This window comes from Vombatus ursinus, unplaced genomic scaffold, assembly GCF_900497805.2.
Source record: "Vombatus ursinus unplaced genomic scaffold, bare-nosed wombat genome assembly UNPS02009205.1, whole genome shotgun sequence".
In the NCBI taxonomy this organism is placed as follows: domain Eukaryota; kingdom Metazoa; phylum Chordata; class Mammalia; order Diprotodontia; family Vombatidae; genus Vombatus; species Vombatus ursinus.
This window is the reverse complement of record NW_020948983.1, coordinates 16,606,689-16,614,052: the sequence shown is the minus strand read 5'-3', so window position 1 is coordinate 16,614,052 and position 7,364 is coordinate 16,606,689. Positions and strand designations below refer to the sequence as shown.

At 39.8% G+C, this 7,364-nt stretch overlaps 1 pseudogene; it reads left to right on the top strand.

Annotated features, from left to right (window-relative positions):
• LOC114035486 overlaps positions 1-6,524 on the top strand; it is a 16,505-nt pseudogene extending 9,981 nt beyond the window's left edge.
• Positions 6,525-7,364: the final 840 nt, after the last annotated feature.

The window sequence follows — 7,364 nt, the reverse complement described above, 5'->3', positions numbered from 1 at the left end:
CTTTCTTTCTTTCTTTCTTTCTTTCTTTCTTTCTTTCTTTCTTTCTTTCTTTCTTTCTTTCTTTCTTTCTTTCTTTCTTTCTTTCTTTCTTTCTTTCTTTTTCTTCCTTCCTTCCTTCCTTCCTTTCTTTTTTTGATACCTTTTTAGTATCCCTTTTCCTCCCCATTCCCTCCACCAAAAAAAGAAAGCCAAAACTCTCATAACAAATAGGCATAGTCAAGCAAACAAATTACCATATTGGCCATATGTAAAAATATAATATAAGGAAAGGTGTAAACATAACAAACATTAATAACAAAAGTAATAAAAGTCATGTAGTTATATCAATAGATATAGAAAAAGATTTACAACTATTCCTATTTTAAAAATCACCTAAAGCATAGGAATACATTGGTTTTTTTTTAAGTATTCATTTCATCTAAGGTATCAGTTTTGTTGTCATATAATCAGACAAAATAGTTACTGATTGTCTTAAATTTTAGTTATTTTTGCTTTTTCAAGTTTGATACTATACCTTTGGTTTTCCCTTCTTTTAAAAAAAATCGAAGGAGTTGTTTATATACATTATTATTGGAAAAAAAACAACTCCTACTTTTGTTTGTCAATTCAATGAGGCTTTTTTGCTTTCACTTTTGTTAATCTCTTCCTTGATTTTCAGAATTTCTCATTTGATGTGTAGTTGGGATTTCTTTGCTTAGTTGTTTTTCCATTTTTTTTTTAAAGTTACAAACCCAATTCATTGATATATTCTTTCCCTTTCTTGTTGATAAAATAGATATCCTCTCAGGACTGCCTTAGCAGCATTCTCAAAGTTTAAGTATGTGGTGTCATTGTTGTCATTTTCTTTGATGAAGTTTTCTATTGTCTCTATAATGTTTTTATAATGTCTTCTTTAATTCTATAATTGTTTCTATAATGTCTTCTTTGATTCACCAATTCTTTAGGATTATCTTACTAAGTTTCCAATTAATTTTCAATCCTTTCTTCAAAGAACTCTTTTTGAGTATAGGTTTTATTGCAGTATGGTCAATAAAGGATGTGTTTCAAATTTATGCTTTTATGCATTTGTTTGTTAGGTTTTTATGCCTTAATACATTTTTATGCTTTAACACATTTTTTAATAAAGATGCTTTATCTAACTGAGAAATATTTATATTCCTTTATGGTCCCATTCAGTAATCAACAGAGATCTAACTTTTTCTAAAATTCTATTCATGTGCTTAACTTCTTTCTCATTTATCTTTTGGTTAGATCTGTCTAGATCTGAAAATGATACTTTGAAGTATTTCCTTTTTTGTAAAATTAAAGGATTGGGTTAGATGACTTCTGTAACCTTCTAGTTCAAGGGCTATTATCCTATGAAACTGAGTCTCGGAGAACTGAAGTGACTTGTCCATGATCACATAGCAAGTAAATTTCAAATTTGGGTTCTAAATAATGTTTCCCTAAGCCTAGATTCATTATGCCAAGTTGCCTCTCACTTGAAGTCATTTCCCTTTTTATTCTTCTGTGAAATGGACTACATATACACGCATATATGTATATATATACATATATGCAATATATACATATTATGTATATGTGTATATATGTATATGCACACATAGATAGTCATTATTGGGTATGTTACAGTGGAGATTCCTTTTCTTTGTGGGCTGGACTGGTCAGTGAGGTCCATTCCAATCCTCAAATTTTCTGATTCTATCATCTCTATGGTCCCTTCCAGCTCACCACTAATATTCTATTTCATCTCTTTTAGTCATAAGTGCTCACCTCTAGAAAATGAAAAGACACTTCGCACTCTCGATTTAGAACTGGAAAGGATCTTAGAGGTTATCTAGTCTAAATTTCTTACTTTACTGAGGGGGAAACTGAGGTCCAGAGTGATTGACTTACTTAAGGTAACATGAGCAGTAAAAGACAGAGCTAGATTTGAACCCATGCTTCTCTGACTTCAATTCTACCATTCAGAATCTTGCCTGTGCTAATAGGTTATCATTCTAGGATGTGAAGTAAAAGAGACTTGAGTTTAAATCCTAATTCTATAATTTATTTCTTATATGACCTTCAATAAATCACTTAAATTTTCAAGGTTTTACTTTCTTCACCTGTAATTTTAGGGTGTCACTAGGGCATGGGGGTTGGGCTAGCTAATCTCTAAACCTCCAAGAATCCTTTTGGTTCTACCTATATGATCCATTCTGTTCTGGAAGCCAGACTTTAAACTGAAGCGACTTTCCTGATTCTAGGATGGTTATAATTTTGAAGTTTAATGTTGAGTTCACATAGCTTTTCACCACATTAAATAAGACTCAGAGTCTTTAGAACAATAAATGGCTCTCTCTTACTCTCAAAATATAATTTTTCCTAAAAAATGGTAAGGGTGTGTGTGTGTGTGTGTGTGTGTGTGTGTAAATAATCTGAAATCACTCTGGAAAGGTGGCATAGAGTTTAGAGCACTGGGTCTGAAGCTAGGAAGACCTGAGTCCAAATTCAGCCTTGGACACTTCCTAACTGTATGACCCTGGGCAAGTCATTTAAGTTCTATTTTCTTCAGTTTCCTCAATTATAAAATGGGAACAATAATATTCCTTACTTCTCAAGATTGTTGTGAGGATTGAATGAGATTTGCAAAGTGCTTAACATATGTCTGGGGCACAGTAGACACAATATAAATGTTTCTTCCCTCCCAGGTTGTGAAACATTTTAAATGCCAGGCAGAGGAATTTGTATGTTGCATTTAAGGCAATAAAAAGCCATAGGCCTTCCTGAGTAGGAGAGTGACATAGTCAGACCTGTGCTTCAGGAAAATGATTCTGGTGAGTTGACACCAAGATGATGGAGAAGCACAGTGAACTCTCCCCCAAAGAGACCCAGAAAATTTGCCTGAGGAAGAAATTCAAGAAAAAGTCACAGTAAGTAATTTCTACAGACTAGGACAGCATAGGGGTTCAGGGAGAGTTATAGACTCTATGGGGTCTGCCAAGAGCACTGGTGGGGGGCATTCCAGTTTTACTATCTACTGGGCAGTTCCAGGTGACAGATCTAGGGCAGACTGAAGAGGGGGGTCAGTGCTCGGAGGTGAGAAGCTGTTAGAGGTCCTAGCCTATGTTTCATGCAAGGAGAAAAGTCTTATTTGTTGTATTATGTTGTATTTTGATGACCTTAAAAGAAGAGTGGAAAGGAAGAGGAAGAGGAATGCCCTGTGGTGCTGGGGAATGGGGGAGGAGGGAAGGAAAAGGAAGGTCAGAGAAATTATTTCATATAATCAGAATGTTCAGGTAGATAAGGAGAAAGGGGTGGAGAGAGCAGCTGACTCTTGGACTTCACTCTCATCTGAACTGGTCAAAGGAGGGAAGAAAACACACATACCCACAAATACATTTCACTCAACAAGGAAATAGAAAGGAAAGAGAACATGGGAGAAAGGGGAATTAGAAGGGTGGTAGATGAAGGGAGAGTTCCTAAGCAAAATCAATCCTAATTAAATATACAAAAATATTTATAGCTCTTTTTGAGATGGCAAAGAATTGGAATGCAAGGGGCTTCTCACCAATTGGTAATAACCAATAGTAAATAAATATTTACAAAGACTCTACTGTAATGTTCTAAATGTTGAAGATACAAAGAAAGGCAAAAGGTAGTCACTGCCCTCAAGGAGTTTACAATCCAATGAGGGAAGACAATATACAAAAAGAAGCTGAAAAATAGAGGTGGGAACGATGGAGAAAGGGAGTTCAGGGGCATGAAGTCCTGCAGCCAAGATGGGAAATGATGAGGTGATTGCCCCGAGTACCTTTCTAAAATGGAGGATATGGGAGAAGCTCTCTGATGTCAACCCCTCTACTCTCTCCAACCAGAAAGAAGGAGGGGCCTTAGGAGCAGGGAGTACTGAAAAGGTCACAGTTTCAGAGCTGAATTGAGGAATGTTTGAACAAGTTATGGTATATAAATGTAATGGAATACTACAATGCTGTTGGAAATGATGAAGGGGAGAGTTTCAGAGGAACCTGGGGAGATCATGATTTCAGAGCATGATTAAACATGCTGCCCACTCCTTGATAGAGAAGTGAAAGAATGAGACATATATATGTACATACACATACAGTACATGTGTGTTTGTATACATATATACTATAGATGTACACAAATATGAGAATGAGACATATGTATTTATACACCTATAGTATACATGTACATTGTATGCAGCAATAGGTATATATAAATCAGTATGTATACACATATTTGTATATATATACACATGTACAATATTATACATGTATATAAAGTATATATGTGTATACATATGAGTGTATACACATGCATCCATACATGTGCACAATATATACTATACACATATTGGTTGTTGTCCTTCATAATCAAAGAGGACCAAAATGATACCATTACATTGGAATCACTGTACAGGGTGTCTGACTGTGGCTGATCAGACCAATATGAACTTGGAAGGTTCTACCACAGGTTGGGCACAAACAGACTGCATGAACAAAAGAGATGTCTAAATTTGTGCATCTTAAGTTTCTTTTGAGCTACTGCAATTCTGCTTCATTCACAGAGCACAGCACCTTCTTTGAATTGGGGACTGTACATTGGGCAGTCCTGTGCTAGTGTCTCTCATGTCTCACAATTAATTCCAAAGTTCTTCAGAGACCTTGAGAGTGTCCTTGTATGGCTTCTTCTGACCTCCTTGTGAGCGTTTGCGTGGTGTGAGTTCTTAGTAAAATAGTCTTATAGGCAAACATATGTTTGATATTTGAACAACGTGGTCAGCCCATTATGCTATCTGCAGTTGAATGTGAATGCTTGGCAGTTCAGCTCAAGAAAGGACCTCAGTGTCTGGTGCTTTATCTTGCCAGGTGATGTTTAGAATCTTTCTAAGACAATTCAGAGGGAAGTGATTCAATTTCCTGGCATGTTGCTGGTACATTGTCTAGGTTTCACAGGCATACAACAATGAGGTCAGCACAACAGCTCTGTAGACCTTCAGTTTGGTAATCAGTCTAGTATCTCTTCTCTCTCAAATTTTCCTTAGGACCCTCCTCAAACACTGAGCTAGCTCCTACAAAGCCTGCATTCACCTCATCATCTGTGTGTACATCCCTGCAAAGTATACTGCCAAGGTAAGCGAACTTATCCACAGCATTCAATATTTCCCCATTTGCTGTAACCAGTGGTTCCACATATGGATGGTGTGATGCTTGCTAGTGGAGAACCTTTTTTCTTGGTGTTGTCAAATTAGTACAAGCAGCAAAGAAACGAGCTACATTGTATCTCGGCCTCAGAGGCTGCACTGAGTGCACAATTTTACCATCACTGTGGTTGCTCACCTTGATGCCATTTTCATCTTTGTTGAAGGTATCTGACAACATTGCTGAAAACATCATGCTAAAAATCCTGGGAGCAAGTACACAGCCCTGCTTCACTCCATTGGTGACTGGGAAAGTGTGACAGCATCCTCTAATATCTAGAACCTGTGCAAGCCTGCTGTCCTGGTACTGGCATACAATACTGATAACTTCTCCTGCAACCAAATTTTGCCATGATCTTCCACAAGCCCTCACGACTGACATTATCAAAAGACTTGGTCAGATGGATAAAAGTCGTGTACAGACCTCTGTATACACGCTCTTTCTCCTCTTTTTCTCTCCCTCCATACACACACATATATAGAGAATTCTTATGTGTATATATGTATATACATGCACTGTACATATGAATATACTATGTACACACATGTATACATACATACACGCATCTATCTGTATATCTGTCATGGCCAAAATAGACATTTGTTTTGCCAGACTATAAATGTTTGTAACCTGATTACTGTTTTTTCGTTCATTCTCATTTGGGGAAGGAAAGAGTACTGACTTTTGCTAATTGAAAAACATTTTTAAAAGAAGGAAAATCACTTTGGTTGATGGATTGGAGTGGAGACAGACTAGACGCACAGAAACCAATTAGGTGTTTATTTTCAAAAAGAGTTGGAGCTTTAAGGATGGTTAGTAGCTCTGAAAATAATTTTCACCCCATAAAAGGCAGGGAATCTGCGTGAGCGCGCGCGCATACGTTCGCGCGTGCGCACTGTGGGAAGGTTAACGGCGATTTGAAATGAATATTGAAGCGCGCCTGCGCTCACCTCATCACCTCCTCGCGCCTCTAAGAGGTGGGTCCTTAACTGCCAGCCCTGCGCGTGCCCACCGCCTCATCAGCCTCGCGCCCTGGAGGAAAGAGGAGGGGGGCGGGGCGGGGCGGGGCGGGTTCTCGTCCTCCCGGACTCGCGCTCTTTGGAAGCCACGCCTCTCGCTCAGGTGCGGACCCAGATCGGTCCTCAGAGAGAGACTGCAGCCGGGCCAGCGCCCAGCCTGACCAAGCTGCCCATAGTAACCGCCTTCCCGAAGCCTCGGGATGTAGGAGCGGGGGAAATCGTCCGGCCTTGGGCCCTGTCCGCAGGGTGCAGAGAATGTGTTGTAGTTTGTAATGAACAGGGCCGCTGTAGTGATTAGGCGGGGCTTGGAGTCAGGCTGACTCCTCTTCCTGGGTTCCAGTCTGGCCCCAGACACTCGCTAGCTGTGTGACCCTGGGCAAGTTGCTTAACCCTGTTTGCCTCAGTTTCCTCATCTGTAAAATGAGCTGGAGAAGGAAATGGCAAACTACTCCAGTATCTCTGCCACGGAAACCCCGAATGGGGTCACGGAGAGTAGGACACAACTGAAGAGCTGCCAAACAACAAAAAGGACTGAAAGTGTGATTTCCCTGGTCCTGGAGAGGACCTTTCCCTACTGTTGGGTTTGCTGGGACTCCAAAATCAGGACACTTGGGTCCTGCCGGAATGAATTCAACCCAAGCCTTCTTTCAGCCAAAGACAAGGTTTATTAAAGATTAGCCATATTGGTCAGAAATTTGCAAGCCGTCCAGATTTGGAGAATCAGAGCATTGGCAGGACTTTAAGAATATGAGTACCTTAATGGAGGCCAGAGGGACTTTATATACAGAAAACTGTGGGAGGCATCTAGGAGTGGCCAAGGAGCATGGGGTGACTGGAGGAGGGGTCTGGGGGAAGGGGAATCTTGATGGGAGTGGTTAGGAAGCTGGGGTGACCAGAGGAGAGGTCTAGGGAGGGTCTTGATGGGAGTAACTAGGAGGTCGACCTTGGGGTCTAGATAGGATCAAGAGTAGGAAGTAGCAGACAATAGAGAGATTGGGTGCATGATAAGGAAAGGCCAGTTGATAGGATTATAGCCTCAGGCAAATGCTAGAGGCTTCCTTTATCAAGTAGGAGAGTTCAGGGAGACAAACAGGACCCAAATTCCTTTTGGGGTGAGGGGCAAAAGTCTTGACTTGGG